We start from the raw sequence: 19,034 nt of genomic DNA on the forward strand, positions 1-19,034 counted from the left end.
GCGGGGTGTCGCCGATCTAACAGCGACCTAACTAACTAGATATGTTACTACTGGGGACAAAGGAAGCCTCTCGGAGCTCCCAACCAAGTAACCACGGGTAGGCACGCCCAATGGGCCAGCCAGTCAGCACCACATCACACGCACCATATGCCGTATAAATGACTATATTCAAGTCCCAATGTCTCGGCCCCATTGCCCTAGGCGACCCAGCCGTAAGCTACTTATCTTCCGTAGTCTCCGCCTGGATGCCCGGTTCTTGAGGACTGCCCAGCGCGTCCAGCCAGTCCATTGCTTCAGTCAGTGTTTCAAAGAACAGGGATCTGTTTCTGTAAAAAACTTTCAATTTGGCCGGGTAGAGTAGCATGTAGCGATGGCCAGCTTCATGCAGTCTCCTTTTCACCGCCCCGAAATGCATCCGACTCCGCTGTACTTGTAGCGTGTAGTCAGGGTAGGCCGTGATCTTGGCCGATCCTCTGTCAATTGTTCCCCCTTTTCGAAAGAATTCAAGAATCTTTTCGCGATCTCGGTAGTTCAGAATTTTCGCGATCACCGGCCGCGGGGGGGCCCCAGGAGGCGGCCTCCTGGTTAGGGCCCTATGCGCCCTCTCAACTGCAAACCCCTGGGTCAGCACCCCGCCGGTAATCTCCTGCAAAAGCATGGATTCCACAAATTCCGTGGGGTCTGGTCCTTCCGTTCCTTCAGGTAGGCCCACAATGCGAATATTGTTGCGCCTGGCACGTCCCTCCGCCTGCTCCGCTCTGTCCTCCAGGTTGCCCACCCGTTGCACAAGGGCATGTAGTTCCCTCTTATGAGCAGCGCAGTCTGCCGTGTTCGTGGCCGTCTCCTTCTCAATGGTCCCTGTGCGCTCCGAGATCGCCCTCACATCCAGTCTTAGCAGATTCACCTCCTCCTGGACGGCACCGATCTTAAGGTTTAAGCCTTCCTGCAGCCCTTTCATGGCAAGGCCCAACTTGGTCTCCCATGACACTTTTAAGTCCGCAATCGCCGCCAGCACCTCCTGTATCGTGCCCGGCGACTCTGCGACCGTCACGGGGGTCTCTTTGTTCTTGCCTCCTTCCGCCCCTGAGGGGGACTTGGCGTATGCCTCCATCGTGGGCTGTTTGGTCTTGGGCTTCACACCTCTCGTGGTCATACTGTTGTATGAGTCGGGCGGGGGCCCGTCCCGCCAGGCACCGAAGGGGAATCACGCCACTCAATGCGCAAAGCCTGGCCCACCGCACCATGGGGCATCCAACACGCCCAAGCACCCCAGCTCCCGGGCCCACGGTCCCGTCGTCACAGCTGCATCCGTTCGGCCCTCCAGCTCGCCGGGCCACCGTGCGTCCTAGGCGGTGCTCACGTGTACTAGTCCCCAAGCGAAGGGACCCGTGGGTCCTGCACTCGTAATCGCGACGCTGACTTCACGGTCCTCGGTGTTCGCAAAGTGTCGCCGCCATTTTGTCTTGTCCGCCTACTCAGGGCTCATCCCAGTCAATCGCATTTATTTCGGTTCCCGGGTCTCCTAGACATCACAAACTTTCAGCGGGTGTAGTGGTGGCATTCCCACACCTGGACATCGATTTCCAGCGTCGGCCGGCCCCCGTGGACGCACCTTTCCATCAGGATCAGAACAGGATCAACGGAGCTCCTCCAGAGTGCGACCCTTTACATGGCCGTCCAAGCCACGCCCCCCTTTTATCGTGTATCATTTGCTTTACTTTGATAAAAAGGTTTCTGTCCCCAATCCTATCCTCAAAAAAAAACCCAAAAAAACCACAAAAGGGTTTTACTGTTTTCCTCTTCATATGGGTTTGTCGTCATCTCATCTACCCACTGGTTGCATTGATTTGTCATTCCTATTAGTGCAGTGTTGAGTCTTCAACCCTGGCTTGTTTTCTGGTGTTTTTTGTTCTCCAAATTTCCACCTTTCTTGATTCCTGAGGCAAGTAATGGTGGGTTTGCGATGATAGGAAGGGATGAAGGTGGGAGGAGCCAAGGAGTAGGACCGTGCTTCTCTTTGTAGGAGGTGACATGGTCCCCCATGATTGATGAGGAGTGTGGTTTCCTCGTGCTGTGTTTTGTTGTTCATAGGCATGGGCCATGCGGTATTGCGGGTCTTCTGAGTTGCTGGGGAAGCCTGAGGCATTGGCGGTGGGCTCATGAAGAGAAGTGAAGAGTGAGCAGGGCCTGTGGAGGACTCCTCCTTGACCTCAGAGGCATGGTAGGCCGGGCCTCCGGTGGAGTACCCATGGACATGGTCATGTAGTGGAGCAGGAAGGCATGCAGGTGGTGAAGGACAGGGGCAGTTTCCTCATGTGGCAGGTGGAGATAGTTGCACAAAGCACTGCAGAGTAGGAGTACAGTGGAGTACAGTGGGATGGTTCCAGTTTTACTGAGAGATATTGCAGCAGGTCGAGGCTGCAGAGTAGGGGAAGAGTTTCCTTCAAGTGAAGCCTCATGTTGGGGAGAAGGCTCGGCATGGTGCTGCCACAGGTGGAGGGCCTATGTGAGGGGGGAGGAGGTTGAGTAATGGAATAAGAAGATGTTGAAGAAGACGCCTTGCTTGGTTCTGCCATTGCAAAGTGGGCAAGTCTGGCACATAATTCCAACTCCCAGGGAGCAAAGATCTCTCCCCACCCTCTCAGCCTCTTGGGTCTTGAATGTGGGAGTATTCTGAGTTGCTATTGGGGAAGACTGAAGGAGGATCTCCTCTGCAGGGGGAGGACTGGACATGTGCAGCCACATTCTCCGTTGGCATGAAGATGTTTACCAGGTGAATGAGTCCTCGATCTCCACTGAACCCACTAGTGACAGGGCTGACAACACCACCCTTTCCAGCAGTGGTGAGCATCCGTGTGCATGTACTTCTCACTGCCAGGATACACAGGAACGGCTTTTGGCATGCTGTGCCAAGCAATAGGTGGCACTGGCACAGGTAGCCAAGTTGTGGGGGGGGTGGGGTGGCACGACACTGGCTGCATCTGGACAAAATCTGTGGAGCTGGGTAATCGGGCATTCAGGCACTCATTGCTTGGGGTGAGATGCAGGGGCGGTGCAAGCTGGACTACATTGTACTTGTGACTGCTGTGGCACAGCGGATGATGCAGTCATGGGGAATGGATTGTTCTCTGAGAGACTTCAGCACGCTGTGGGGGAGCCATTGACGCATAGGGCGGTGACTGCACTCTGTGGGAGAACCCGAGAAAACTTGACAAGTGGTGCTTGTGGTTGTGACTATAGTAGGACTGTACTGGCACAAAAGGCAACCGGTCAAAGACTATCAGTCACTACTACAGCTATCCATTTCCCAACCACTTGCACCACAAAACGGTGCTGACCCACTTTTCGGCATCTGACTTGTACAGGGTAGCAAATTGTTATAATTTAGTTGTAATTGACATAATTTTGGCTGTTTGATGATCTCCCTGCATCCTTCTCCAATTCATTTTACAAGCCATGCAGCAAAGCATCACTGCACATTTGCACTGTATCCCCTCTTTGTGATGTTTGTTGTAAATTCCTCTTCCCTGATACTGACCCATGCAGATGAAAAGCATCCATTTTAATCTTGAAATGTTGGTCTATATAGAAGGCCAGCAGGTAATCAATGTAACCTTTAAATCCAACTACCCATGGTTTACCACGCAATGTTGAAAGCCGGTCTCTCACCAGCTGTGCCATATCCGTTCAGCACGCAAATGCATAAGCGCCATCTCCATACAGGTTCAGCTCAAGCAGGTACACCAGAGGAAGAACCCCAGTGGGCGCTAATCCATTTAGTGGCCTCCTCAAAGGTTGTAGCACTGTCCAGACAGTAGACTCCACCTGCAACTGACACAGTACCAAAAATGCCCCGTCTAGGGCTCTTCTGTGAGATCTGCTTTCAAATCCTGACTCTAACTCTTCCTCTGTCCTCCATCTACTCCACCTGAACTCTGCCTTCGATACGGTGAACCACAACAATCTGATCGCACGTCTCCATGATACCCTGGGCATCACTGATCAGGCCCTGGCATGACTGACTTTCTTTCTCTCTGACCGCCCATCCCAGATGGAATTGGGGTCCTTTCTCTCCGCTATCACTCTCTACATGCAGTGTACACCAGGGATTTAACCTTACCCCCCTGGTTTTTCAATGGCTACATGGCCCCCCTGGCCCATAAAATAGCCACCTTTACCTCCAACTTTCAGAATTACGCAGATGACACGCAGCTCTCCTTCAGGTTACCCTCGGCCTCTTCTTCTTCCTCACTTATACCTGACTGTCTGCAATTCAGTCGTGGTGTGCCGCAAACGACCTCTGCCTCAATGCCAGTAAGACAGACATTGTCCTCATCGGGACCCCTGCTCCCGCCTTCCCTCTTACTCTCTGGCCGGCCTCCCTTAGCCCTGAATCTCCACCTATCAACGAGGCAAAAAATCTGGGGGTCCTCTTCGACTCAACTCTCTCCTCCTCGTCTCACATCTCAGACATCTCTAAAAAGTCCTACTACCAACTGCACCTCCTTAGAGGTATTCTAACTTTCCTCACTTTTCCCCAGAGGCTCACCATCTCCAGAGCCCTGGTCCTGTCTAGGCTGGACTACTTCAACAGCCTCCTTCTCAAACTTCCCTCTTCTACCCTCCGTCCATTCCAATTCATCCAGAACAGAACCGCAAGACTTATCCTTGGGCTCAAGCCCAGGGACCGCATCTCTCTGGGTGCTGAAATCCCTTCACTGGCTCCCCGTGGCTGCAGGATTAAGTTCAAGACCCTTTGCATTGTCCACAAGGCTTTCTGGGACCTGGGCCCACTCTATGTGCAATGCTCTCTTCCTAAATACTCTCCTTCCCGAGCCCTCTGCTCATCTTCCTCCAACTCTATGAGGGTGAGCCGCTTCTCCAAGCAGAAGCTTGGGGGTGGAGGGGGATCTTTATCCACTGCAGGTGCCTCCCTCTGGAACAGCCTCCTTGCCTCTCTCCATCTAGAACCTGATCTCCTTAAGCTCTCTCCCTCTCCTCTGCTAACCTGCTCTCGGCTCTCTGACTCTCTCTCTCTCCTCTACCTCTGCTCAGTTTCGTTGCCTGGTGTACCTTCAGAGCCTTACAGGTCCCAAGCTTACTCGCCAGTCTCCTGCACTTGCCCCCAGGCCTTGCACTTGCCGCAGCACTACTGCACTTGGGTTATGACCCATGACAGTAGTATCTCTCTACGCTTAACCATGTTCTGACAGGACTGGGCGCACTTGATCCCTATTCCCCCAACCCCCACGCACTTCCTGTTGGTGCACCCGCATGATCTGAATGTACTATGCCTAGTAAGATAGTTTGTCTTGTATTCCTTATGTCTCCCACTCCCATGCATGGTTGCACTTTGAAACACTTGTGTGTAAGCGCATAATAATCAAACCTGCACTGCTAACATTGCGTGTCCAATATATACAAAGTATAGTTCCAATGTGTGGCAACTGAGGTCTTCATGATGTGCAGTGTCTACTTGTGATGCACCTGCAATTGGTGAAATGCATTTTTGACATAGAAAGACCATCTGAAATTTTTTCTGACCTTCTAGGCCACAGCCACCACGCCGTCTGTGGGCTGATAATTGCTGATAATACATGTAAGACGGTGCAGGGGATGTGTATTCTCTTGCTAATTCTTAAAGTAGCAAGGATGTTGGATCAATTGTTTGCTTCAACAGTCTATTTGCAAATTACGAGACCGTAGCCACTTTTCCTCCACCCCCTCTACCCAGATATCCGCTCTCCTGTGCTTTATGTTCTAAAGCTCTTGCATGCACAATGTAGACTTATGTGTGGAACTGCATACTCATATTGCCCGTTGGATTACTATGGGACCTCTCCTGACTCTGACTGTAAGAGAAAGGAAAGGCCAGGTACTGTGCTTTAATGACATGTAGGCAATGCTCTGACCACTGTCCCAACAGGCAGAGGTGACATTTTAATCTATACTTCTAATTCAAAACATAATACAAATTGTGTACCCTATTCAGCCTGCTGGCATGTTAAACTGTCAAGCCATGACCTGGTTATGACATGGTGGCTGCTGTGGTCACACAATTATACAGCAACATCATTTGGATGACATAGTATTGTCAAATTGGTGGGCTGTGTTCTGGGCATGGCTGTGCGACCTGGGTGTCTCCACATCAACCATGTGGGACCTTGCCCCAGGAAGCTACTCCTTTAATCTACCTGAGGCAGTTGACTCCTTGCTTCAGTGCGCAAGAACTCCCCCCGGGAGGTCCCTTGGAAAAAGTGCTTTAAAGACATTCATGACCAAAGAAAGGCACTCTCACACAAGTGTACTGATAACTGGAGTCCTTTTGAATTAGGCAGATGTTGGTTGAGGTGGAGTTAGAGTAGTCAGAGGAGAAGTACAGGCCAGTAGGGGAGGTCCCCGACCATGGATTCTGGTAGGGATCCCTAAACATTCTGCTCCTCCCGACTTCCTGCAGACAAAGCACTCTGGATATGACATCGGAAAGCCAAGGACACTTGTTAGTACAGCCTGAATTGGACCCCAGACAACCAGTTTGGACCAATCCGCTCTGTCCTTTTACCTTCATGGGGAGAGACTGTGCCCTTAGTTGATTCATGTTTGGATTTCGAAGGATTCTATTTGAACTCTGTTGAGGATACAGTCTATTACAAAATCCTTTGCCATAGAGGGGAAGACTTCCAGGAAAGAGGATAGCTCTTCTCCATACCCAACTTGGGGGGGGGGGGCTCATTTGGATTGTCACTGCTGTAGACCAATGCACCTCTGCTGCCTGTGTGCTGGAACCTTGATCCTGCTCACTGGTGGGGAAGAACCCCTGGTAGGTGCCAGACAATGTTTCACATTTCCAATCCAGGAAGGAAAGGACTCACTTTGTCTCCAGAGAACCCGTATTGGGCCTCCCGCCAACTCGGAAGTCCAGAAGCAGCTCAGAACCACGTATACTGCCTAAAGACATCTTCGAGTTGGACCCAGGTCGCTTTGAGCCGCTACAGAGCTTGCAGTGCTGCTATTGGCACTCTGTGATCTTCAACACACTTATATTCTCTTCGAGCAGTCCATGGGCCGACTCGATCCATTGAAGTGGACTGCCTTGACTCAAACTTATTGACTGTACTCTGTGGAAGCAGCTAACTCACCCTGCAGGAATTCATCATCTCACCCATTAAGAACGTCAAATCGACCCCGCAGAATCAGTCTCACTGCGTACTCGAACCGCTGGAACCCATCATGTCTCAAACGCCATCTTGACCCTATGGGCATGTGCGTCTCTAACCAACTTGATGCCGACTCGCCTTTGGCAAAGCGCAGCTCAACCGTCTAGACACTAGCTCAACTGCAGCAAAGCGCCTAGAAGTCTGGCTTGATGTTGTTGAGCCCCAAAGACAAAAAAACTAAGGATATTTGAAGAGGCCCTGTCCCCTTGGACTGCCTTGCATGACCTACTGACTTTTAAGCCCCCTTCTCGACTTATCTTTGAACCTTCACAGCTGCTGAAATCTTTTGCCTATGCACCCCTGCCTATCAACCCCGAGTGCATTTTTATTTCCAAAGTCTTTGTTCTCTGAGTTTTACAGGGCTGGGTCCCTGGTGTTTTTAATTAGTTGCGTGCAACAGTAGTTTGTTTTTAAAATATAATTCCTATTTTCATAGAAGCTTGGTTGGACTTTCTTTTATTTTGCTACCCTCTTACTATTGTTTGTGTTGCAAAGAAATCGGCTCACACCCCTCCCGAAGCGTATAGCTTGCACTCGGCTGGTGTTACCAAAACAGCAGAATTAGATATTCCTGTTGGGTTGGGTCTGTTTTACTCTTATGATTGGATGGTTCTATGTGATTTTACTGAAAGAAATGATTTTTTACCGAAAAATATTAGTTTTTATTTTATTTTTTTTTATTTAAAAAAAAAAATTGGGTGTCCCCCCCCCCAAACCTGCCATTTACCTATGTTTTTAATCCCACCCCGAACCACTCCCCACCCGTTTTAACCTCTTACCCCACCCCCATATAGATTCAATTGAAAATTCTGTATTTATTTGTTAATTATTTAGTTAATAAATACCTCTGTTTTCTTTTTTCGGTAAAATCACTGTATACTGATTGGATCATTGCTAGTTCAGTGGTATAGAACTCTGTAGGTGTTCGGATAGATTTCTCTTTTGGCAACTGTCCCTCCATAGTTTCTATGGATCCCCAACCTTTGTGCTTTTGTTTTTTAACCTGTTCTGACTTGGAGGGGAAGTAAAGCCTTCAGCTTAATTTCCTGTGACCTTTTGCTAATTTGTTATGGGGAAACTGAACCCATCAGACTATTTGGTACTGAGAAACTGTTTCCCTTTTCATCTTTTACTTTTTGTAACTTTAACATTTCACACAGTATCTTACAATGCAGTGCAAGAGGATACTTTTGTATCGCCCTAATCTTTTAGGCTTGGGATGTTGGGTTACTTTTATGTGTCTAAAGACGAGCTGCGGCAGCAATTGTATATAATTTTTGTTATTTCTAGTGTGCACATTCGTGTTTACCACGTATGGCTACTAAACATGTCTAGCTGTCACAGCGCCTCGCCATTTGCTCTGGAGTCGCTGGAAATGGATGCACGCTGTGGTTTCATCACGTTTGTGCTGATACGTCCGCGTACCGGCCTAGTGTTTTCCAAGATGGCGCCTGCGTATCATATTTACATACCGAAGCTGTGGCGCGCTGATGCATTGCAACCCTTATGCCTCTGTAAGATGCTTGTTTCCTTCTTTTCCCTTGCCTTGTACTGCCCTTATTCTTGTCTCCATTCTGCTTGTTTGCCCCGCTGTTTTTCCTGTTGTTCTGCTGCCCTTGCTCTCTTACCCTTCGCTATTTCGCTTTTCCTTGGCATCCTTCCGTGTCCATGCTGCTCCTGTTAACCCCTGTTGATTACTTGGTTTCAGTCTTCCTTGAATTCCTGATTGCCTTCTTTATGGATTGCCATTATCTTCGGCCATCTTATTGGGGTTTTTGTGCCTTGGCTTTTCCCCAAATAGGACTGACCATCCTGTTGTCCCCTTGTCCATCCTGTTTAATTAGGAAGAGACTGTAGTGATAGGCAGGGACCATCCAATCCTCTACAAGGAACGTTCTTTCTCCAAGCAAAAGAAGACCGGCCGGAGAAGACCTGAGGATCCATTACCGAAATAAGGGCTGTTAAGAGGTGAGGATCTTCACCATAGTTTTGAACGTGAGACTAGTTTCCTAAAATGGCCATGCCACAAGATTTTTCGCTTGTTCTCTGTGCCATATTGTTTGCCCGCCTTCCTGCCTTGCAGGAGGGAGGAGGAAGAGTAAGAAGAAGAGGAAGGGGCCATTTCTTCAGTTCAGCATTGGAGCCAAGAACCCTTTGCAGAAGAACAGCTGACTGAAGAGGCCCACCATCCCATCCTGTGTCTGGCCTGGTGAAGCCCTGTTGGACTACCTAATCTGCAAACGCCCTGTGTGGTGCTTCAACTGTTGGACTGGTGAGATCAATCAGTCTTGACGTGTTCTCAAGGGTGCAGCTATCCTGAGCCTTCAGAAGTGTCCATGGACCACGCAGTGCACTGTCCAGCCCTCCAGTGGGCTAGTTAACTAGAACCATCGCCGTTCCACGTTTGCAGCCGTACCTTTGGTGGTCGCCAGCTTGGTTAAGTTACCTTCCTGGAAAATGTCAGTCTCCCAGGTTCAAAGGAACCTGTCCTGGAAGGACTTCTACAATCGTGACTGGAAGGACGCCTGCCGATGTCTGTGTGATGTTGCTGGAGCTCGCCTTCCCCTCGTCCTGTAAAGTGTCCTGAAGTGGGCTGCATCAGAGCATTCTGCATTTCTCCATCAACAAAGATTGCGCTCTGCTTTTGAACCAGACCAGAAGAATCCTTGCACCTGCAGCTCCTGGGTATCTCTCACTCGAACCAATTGCGGGAAATCCAACCTCCAGCGCCCCCAAGTCAACCCATCTAATCATCTGGGGAAATTGGTGTCATGTGAGTAAGTATTTGTCTCCCCTGCCCTCCATATCATAACATTGGGAACAAGTCTCTGTGTATCCTTCCATAGTAGTAAAACCTGAAAGATGAGCACACATTCTACTCACCAAGTAACTTAGTTACAATCACCAGAACACATCTTACCTGCTACAGACACATTCCGGGGAGAAGAATTATGACTTTTGGGCACAAGGCCCCACTCTTCTTAAGGACTGGACTGCTGAAGCTAGGGAGTATCACTTGTGACTTGGTTCCATCTTTACTGCATCATTTTACTTATCTCCTTTGTTGATTTTTGAATGCATTTTAAGAACCTATGGTGACTGTATATATGTTTATTATTGAGTGTTGTGCAATATTATCACCTGCTTGTATTTTTAGTGTGTAAATGCCTAGAAGCAATGATGCATTTTTAGACATTCCTGTCTAAATTGAATTATTGTGTGCTTCACTGTGTGGACTCATTGTAGACCCCTGTTCCCACTCACATAATCCTGAGAATAGCCTTGACTGATCTCTATTGCTACCTTGATTGGATTTTGGCTAACCTCTCAGAGGTCCCCTGTTCACTATAACTAGGGTGGCCTCCTAATATCTCTTCACCAGACTAGATTCTAGTAGGCATTTTAGAAACTACTCATCCCTGTACTCCTGTAGAGCAGTAGTAATTTTGTCACAGTGCCCAGTCACTCACTAACTGCCCGTATCCTTCTTCTTACTCATTGTGATACATCTGACGATGCTGTCCCTTCTCCCTTGAGGGGAGATCTTTCCCATGGGGCCAAGGCGGTGTGTCCACAGTATAAAAGTCTCCCTGGGGGTGGTGCACTGAGGGAGGATCACATGGGAGGGGGATCCCTGATGGGATTTGGGATGGCCCTCTTGAGAGAATGCGGTATGCATCCACATTGGTACCCCTAAATCACTCTCCAATATAAAATCCCCTCCTGCCTCCTTGTGATATGGCCCATATTTATTATTGTCAACCTAGTCATTCTAATATATTGGACAGGCTTCAAACCTTAGATTATACAGAATGCTTCACATCTGATTCTGACACATACTGAGTAGAAGATGATCTGGAGTCCAAAGATCACTGCAGAGAAATCGAATGAACATTCTGTTTTCTTAAGGACTGAGAAGAGAAGATGGTCAGGAATACAAGGATCACCAGCTGGAAGCAGAATGGGCGTAGTTTTTCAGCCAATGTGATTGGTTCAAAGAAACTCCCTTTCCCAATGCCGAATTTTGAACATGAAATGGCTAACTTGTTGGAAGAGAGTGCGCCTCCTAGGAGGAAGCTGGAAAAACCGATAGCAGCGAGAAAGGCGAGAGTGAGCTTGCGGGAAGCGGAGAGCAGAGGAGGGGGAAAACGTGAGCAAGGTCCTAGGAGCTGTACTTATGTTGTTGCGGTTGGCACCTTTGGGCTCCCTGAGCACCGGTGAAGCACCCAGCAGAGGACTTGCTGCTGGAAAGAAGCAGCCGCCAAGGAAGCTGCTGCTGACCACGAGGAAGCCTCAAACATGACGGGAGCCCCCGGGGAAGCTGCAGCTGCTCTGGAAATGCTGGCACCGTCCAGAAGAAAGCAAACAGATACGTGGATTCCCCGAGTAGCAGAGGGAGTCCAGGGGAGCGAGAAGGCAAAGGCAGAGACCATTATAAGAGGGTCTGGGTCCCTGGAAACCAGGTGCAAGTCAAGCACACATATCCATTTCAAAGACAGAAACCAATACAAACATTGCGAGTCTGGGACTCGCACCCACATGAGAAATTGAAACAAAGCCAAATTAAATATTGTGAGTTGGGGACCCGGCCACAGAAAGACAGTCCATGTTTCAACTGTTGCTTGGGAGAGGAATTGGCCAAGCAAGAATGAAAGTTAAGAGTCTAGGAAACAGTGTCCTTGAATGGGTGAATACTTGGCAGGAGAGTATACCAACTCAAATTAAATATTGAGAGTTTGTTAACCGCAACCAAAGGAGAGGTTTTGCTTGGAAGGAGAGCATACCAAGGCAAAGTGAATGGTACAAGTCTAAGACTTGGTGTCCTTGAGAGGGTGAATACTTGGCAGGAGACTATGCCAAGTCGCAATCAAATATTGCAAGTCTGGGACCCGTACCCAAATAAGAACTTTCATTACAACATAACTGCTTGGCAGGAGAGTGAACCAAGCAGTTAAATTGAGAGTCTGGGACTCTCACCCAGGAGGAAAGACAGTAAAACAAGTCCTGTACTTGGCAAAAGGAGCGTGTCAAGTTGTTAGGATAAACTAGTAAAGCATATAGAAGATAGTATGGTGAAGTATTTATTGACATTCGTTTAAGCAATGATAGGCCTGAGAAGCCCCAAAAAGAGAAGAACACATTGAACAAGGAATCTAGGGGAACGGTTTACAACCCTTACCTTGGAACAAACAGTTTTTGAACATTTCTTTATTTGTACCCAAGAGTCTGGGAACTTTTCTGTTTATGGAACTCACAAAGAGCATCTTTACTTTGAGAAGAGATCATCCTTGCACAGTTAGGTTATGTTATCAGTTTTAGGGACAGAAGTAGGCTTTTTGGGACACTAGAGTGACAGACGTTATAATTTGGATAGTATTACCGTTTCATTTGTTTTCTTAGGGGCAGACTCTTAGTTTTAGGGACAGATGCATTTTTCCAACCCCTTTTCATATAATAAAGGTTTTTGCCATAAAACACGCCACCTTTTTGTGTCCGAGCCTTACTTCTGCGCCCTTACAGCATCTACTCTATCTCCACTCGATATCCTGCCTCTCTGAAAGTTGCCTAAAACTCGGTATTGGCGTGGATGAATGACGAGTTGAAAAGAGTATTGTGCTTAAGCATTGTTTTCATAGCATGTATTTGTTTGTTTGTTTATTTATTTGTATGGCGCACCTTACCCAGGGGCATCGGGGCGCAGGCAAAAGATAATTCGAACCTTACAATGTTGCAGAAATATACACTTTGAAGTAGTAATAAAAATAATCAGAATTACAGGAATAAGAAATATACAAATCTTCATGCATACAAAGTCAATATCTATGCAGGGGTAAATATACAGATATGTGCAGGGCTGTTAGAGGCGGGTAATCCTGAAAAAATATTCAGGATAATAGGAATAAGAGGTATACAAATCTTCAAACATACAAAGTCAATATCTATACAGGAGGTAAGTGTACAGATGTGTGCAGGGCTGTTAGAGGTGAGGGCAGAATCACGAACAAAAGTATCACTATCTATACATAGGTGTAGAAAGTGCAGCTAAATACAAGGGTTATTGGAATTAAAGTGACTGATGAGGTGTCTTCTAAAGTGCAAATATGGTTGGTCAGCTCTTAGGTTGTGTGGCAGAGAATTCCAGAGCGTGGCAGCTTTCACCGGGAAACTGTTCCCACCAATGGTGGAGAGTTTGAATCTGGGAATTATCAGACGGTTGGAATTGGTAGTTCTTGTTTGTCGGATGGAGGACTTTCTCTTTACCTTGTCCATCAGATAACTGGGGGCGGCATTGTTGAGGGCTTTATGGGTTAGGGAGGCCAACTTTAGTTTAATTTTGTTGTCTGTGGAGAGCCATTTCTGTTGGCGTCTGGTGGTTGAGATATGATCTCTCTTATTAATGCCGAGGGCAGCTCTCAAGGCATTGTTTTGTAAGATTTGAAGCCTGTGGATAATGGCTTTGTTAGCACCGCTGTAGAGGGCATTACAATAATCAACCCTAGATAGTATGAGTGCTCTTGCCAGGATCAGGCAGCTGTCATTGGATAGGAATGGTCTGTCTGCCCTTATTAATTTGCACGTGTACGCAGTGGTAGATGCTAGTGAGTTGACCTGTTTAGTGAATGACATAGTGGCATCCAGATAAAAGCCAAGGGTTTTTACTTCCCTGGATACTCTGATGAGATTGCCATCTATGTTGAATTTGGCATACTCAAGGCCTAATTTCTTGATATTAGCAGGGGTACCGCGGAGAGGTCGAGTAAGAGGAGGAGTGCTTTCTTGCCCTTGTCCCTCAGATCATCAATTTGGGTTTTCAGATCAATGAGGGTTGTTTCCGTGCCGTGTAATGGGCGGACACCTGATTGTCTGGCGCCTAGTAGCTTGTGTAGTTCTAGGTATTTTTGAATCTGGACATAGGCAACTTTGTCCAAGATTTTCAGTAGGAAGGGTACCGTGGTGATGGGTCGATAGTTGGTGGGGATGAGGGGATCAAGCGTCTGTTTTTTGAGGAGGGGGAGCACCCAAGATTGTTTTAGGTTGGAGGGGATACTGCCTGAGGAGAAAGAAGCGTTTATAAGTTTAGAGATAAAGGGCGACAGGTCTCTGGCTGCGTCCTTCATTATGTGTGCAGGGCAGATATCGCCTTTACAGTTTGATGGTTTAAGAGAGAGGATGATTTTCTCGACCTCAAGGGTGGTGGTTTTAGAGAAGGTGAATGAGTTAGTGTGTGTACTTGGTGAGGCTTTGGGCGGAGATGTGGGAGGGTTAGTGAGGTTTAGGGAGTCTTTTTTTAGTTGAATTTTATTTTGTAGGGTGTTTATTTTATTTGCTAGTGCTTGTTGGATGTCAGTGCACCAGGTCTGGTTCTTAGTGCAGGTGTCGGGTGTGGCAAAGGGTGACTCAAGTTCCTTCAGTATGGAAAAGAGCTCCTTCATACTTGAGCTGGAGTTGGCAATGCGGGTGTTATAGGAATTCTGTTTAGCTAAGCAGATTTCAGCTTTGTAATGATGAGAAATCGTGTCAAGGATGGCTTTCTTTTCGCTGGAGGGGCATAATTTCCAATCCGCTTCACATTTTCGCTTTTTTAGGCGGAGGGCTTTGAGTTCGGGTGTGTACCATTTGTCTAAATGGGTTTTTGGCTTGCTGGTGCGAAGTTTGAGTGGGGCAATTTTGTCCAGGGTAGTTAACATGATTTTATTATATTCGTGAACTAGTGTGTTGGGATCTAGATTGTCTGGCAATGCGTTTAGGGTTGGAAGGATAGCTGGGATGATTTTTTCTATTGAGATATTTTTCTTGTTTCTTGTGAGGCAGGGTGGTGCCAGTGACACGGTTGTGGTAGGTGATCTAAAGGTCAGTAGGTTAAATGAGACCATCGAATGGTCGGTCCAGGGTAGTGGTGGTGTGGTGGCGGAGATGACCACTGAGCAATTAGCATCAGCAACCCAGTCTAGGGTTCTACCCTTCAGGTGGGTGGGTAGGTTGACTTTATGTGAGAGTCTGAGTGATGAGATCGTATTGGCTATGGTGGAGGCATGTATGTCTGCTGGGTCGTTGAACCCTAAATTAAGGTCCCCTAGTAGCAGTAGTTGTGAAGTGGTTTTCGCATTGTTAGAAATTAGGTTGTGTAGATCTTCCTCGAAGGTTCCGAGTGGACCTGGTGGTCTGTAGATCAGGTGGATAGTGAGGGATTGGGTATTATTTATGGGGAGTTTGGCAGTGAGGGATTCACACGATTGCAGAGTTTGGGTCGGGGCTAGTCTGAGAGCTAAGCTTACTTTAGATATGATGGCGATGCCACCGCCCCGGTTACCTACCCGGTCCTGCCTAGATATAGTGTAGCCGTCTGGGATGGCCAGCATTAGAGATGGGCCTGCTGCATTGTGGAGCCACGTTTCAGTTAGAGCAATAAAGTCTAATTTATCTTTGATAATTAGGTCTGCTATATCAAGGGCATGTGCGACCAATGATCTGGTATTGAGGAGAGCTCCTTTGTAGGAGTGTACATCCGTTTTTACCGAGATGTTTGTATGAATGATAGGTTTGGACTTGGTTGTGGGGATAGTGGTGCCTTTGGTGGAACTTTTGGCTTCGCATTTGGAATCAGACAGGAATCTTCGGGGCGGCTCATAAAGTTTAGAGAGTCTAGCGCGAAGTTGGTTGTTTCTTTCGGTGGTAGTGCAGGGGTGGGAGGCAAAGGGTGTAGGTCCTGACTTGCAATGATATCTTGGGTAGGAAGGGTCAGGATAGTACCTAGTTGTGTGGGAGTCGTTGGTGAGACTAGTGCCTGGCTGGGGAGGGGGGGGCTCCCGAGTCAGTATCCTGGATGGGAGTGTCTGGGGATGCGGGCGTGGCCATTGCACAGAAGATGAGTAATATAGTTAGCATTTTCTGCAGTACTGCGCTGGCGTTGTGTGAGCAGAGTGGGAGTAGCGATGTAAGTGTTATCTGAGAGATGGGGTAGGCAGGGCGAGAAGCAATACAAACACGTGCAGTTCAATTCGGGCAGGGCAGTAAAAGTGCAGTATGCAGATATGAGGATCTATATGTATATTTATGGTTAACTGTAACATGCCAATCTTTTTTTGCAAACTCAGTAAAGGGTGGGGAAAGAAAACACTTTTGAAAAGTTCTTTTTAGTGCTGTTTCGCAGGTATTGCAGTCTTGGAGCTCAAGGTTGCAAGTCTGTTTTCTCTGTGTTGTGGCACAGCCCAGTCTCAATCCTACTGATCAGCTTGGCCAGCAGATGTCATTTGTTGATATGCATTTTTTGTTTGAGATATATTACCTGTTGCATACCAATGTATTTGTTAACATCATTAATAAATAACGACTATCCAAATGCAGCACTGCAAAGATCATGTAGTAGTGTGAACATCATTTTTCCCTACTGTAACTACTATACTCAATTTAAACGTTTTCTGTGTTTTCAGAACAAGACGACTGGTACCGGTTGATATTATTCTGTTCATGTTCCATAAACTTTACTGATGCGACAAAGATGTACCAGATGGAGAGTTCCAGGACTTGAGGTGAGATGCAAGGAATCAGAATGACTGTTCTTTTCCGGAAACATGTCTACCGTTTGCCGTTCTTTGTGTAATATTTAGGCAATTAATGGGTGTTAGTACTTGCATGTCGGGGGAGTGATTAGAAGGGTGAGGGGCAGGAGACCGTTCATTCTCACAGCAGTTAAGTGTGTGGTGTGAGACGTGAAGGAGAGAGTTAACTTCTTGTAACATTGAAGCTGTCCTAGAATAGTCTCATTCGAACGTGTGAAGAAGTTGGATGACCCCACACAAGTAGGTTTGCTCCGCCCCCACAGTGAAGTTGGCACCTCTCCCAACATTTGAAGGGTTAGACTTCCTCCTCCCCAAATTGTGGCCTAGGTGCACCCTTGCCTCCTTGTAGATCACTGTAAGCAGTAAGAGCAGGTCCCATTGCCTCTATGGTACTGAAAGCCTGAATGGATGGATCCAGCTGAGCATTTAACTATTTTACCAGGCTGCTGAGCAATGCCATTAAACATGGATGGGATGGCGCCAGGTAGACTTTATCGTACCATCAGCGGAGGTAAGAATAAAGTGGTCAAGTGAATGCAAAATACTTGCACATGTTGTTCCCTGAGCTAGCCCGTCTTTGGATGTCTCCAGGAATCTATGAAGGACATATCATTTCGTGTTGTCCCACAGCTACTGCTCAAAGATTGAATGCAAACAAGGAATTGGCACCAACTTTCACTTTGACTGAAAGGCAAACAGGATAAAAAAACAATCTGACCCAACTGTATGGGCTAATGAGTACATACACCAGTTGCTCCACCTTTTTTGAGGGCTGCTGCAACCTGGATAATTATGAAGGGGTGGAGTAGGGGCAGTGATGGCTCACTGGAATGCAACTGGAAGGCTTGCATCTCCTTCTTACTTGACGTTAGTATATGCAGAACATGCTAGGGAATGTTAGCACTGTTCTGCTCCCCCCTTTCATCAAGTTGGCGACTAAGTGCAAATGTGGTGATATTGCTGCTGTTGGTGTTCCCTCCCTATATCTGGGCACCCACTGGGAAATTCATGAGTAGGCTCCCCTGATACTTGTTGAACAGTCACTTGCTCTGCTGTGTTGCTCTCGGATCTCGTCAGTGTTTTCCTTACATTATGGAGAGAGAAATTGCAATAATGGCAGCAGAAACAGCTTCTAGCTTAAACTGCTCTGATGGAATTTAATCTGGTTGTTTGACTGTCTCCTGCGGTCTGAACCCCCGTTCAGCTGTTCCTAACTAGTTAAAGATGCATTTTTAAGTTTTTCTTCAAAGTGCATAGTTGTGTTACCAGACTTTCCAGTTAAGAGCAGGGGTACAGCACCTACTGCTGCGCTGGAAGCCAGTGCAGCTGGGCATTGCAATTTTCTGCATTCCACAGCGAATTTAACTGGGTTATAGACTATTGGCAGGAAATGCATAATCTGAGCCTTAACGATGAGCAGTGCCATCGCCAGCGTGCTGAGCATGCTTTAGCCATAATTAAAGTTCTGTGGCCCAAAACTAAACGGACACCTCTTCTGTGCATGTAAATCCAGTAGTCCTTTTTTAAATGTACAGTATTATACCATGGACATCTCACTGCCTGCCTCTCTGCGTCTGGTGCATGACGCATTCTCCTCTCGCAAAGATATAACTGCCCTGGGCTCTGTTTTGCTCTATTGGCAGTTTACAGCTCTCGACATTTCTTTCATCCCCAGTAGCTCCTGTCATATAAGAAGATTCATTCCAAGCCGTTCTACCTCCGTGTGTATCTAGATGCAGTGGCACTCACTGGCCATAACCTAGCCCAGACTCTTCCTTCTTTCAGTCCTATGGTAAGCAAGGGCCTGCCTTGTCCTCGTATGCATTCGACTAGGCAGCTTGCCGCTACGGGGACATGCAAGTGTCCCAGTCCTTGACCTCACCAGCCAATGTGGAGGGATTCATTTGGATGCTGCTTTGCCCTCTTTCAGCATTAAGGACTGCTCTCAGCGCAACATAGTGTGCGGGTTAAAATGGTTCCACCACTTCAGATTGTAGTCGCATCCAGATAAGATTGTCAGTCCCCTCAAACTTCCTGTGTCTGGAATCTTCCTGTTGGAAGTGTGATGGCCTCTTTCCATGCTCACAAAGTGCCTTTTCTGTGAAGTGATCCATGTGGGGAATGTCTGCAGATAGAGGGAAGCTGCATCTTCTGAGATATCAAAAGGAATATGTACTTTGCAGACCTCCATCAGTATTTTAAGTTCTCAAGCCGGTTTCTTTTGACTCGAGTGGCATGAAAAACCCTCTGTAGGGGT

General features: G+C 47.5%; 1 protein-coding gene across 6 annotated transcripts in view; it reads left to right on the forward strand.

Moving 5' to 3' along the window:
- LOC138503961 (uncharacterized protein C11orf24 homolog) overlaps positions 1–19,034 on the forward strand; it is a 606,597-nt gene that overhangs the window by 169,592 nt on the left and 417,971 nt on the right. For all 6 annotated transcript variants that reach the window (XM_069624097.1, XM_069624102.1, XM_069624099.1 and 3 more), the window contains one exon: positions 16,649–16,747. The gene's annotated coding sequence lies outside the window, so the exon portion shown is untranslated. The remainder of the gene's footprint in view (positions 1–16,648; positions 16,748–19,034) is intronic.

This window comes from Ambystoma mexicanum, chromosome 11 (genome assembly GCF_040938575.1).
Source record: "Ambystoma mexicanum isolate Mex_15411 chromosome 11, UKY_AmexF1_1, whole genome shotgun sequence".
Classification (NCBI taxonomy): domain Eukaryota; kingdom Metazoa; phylum Chordata; class Amphibia; order Caudata; family Ambystomatidae; genus Ambystoma; species Ambystoma mexicanum.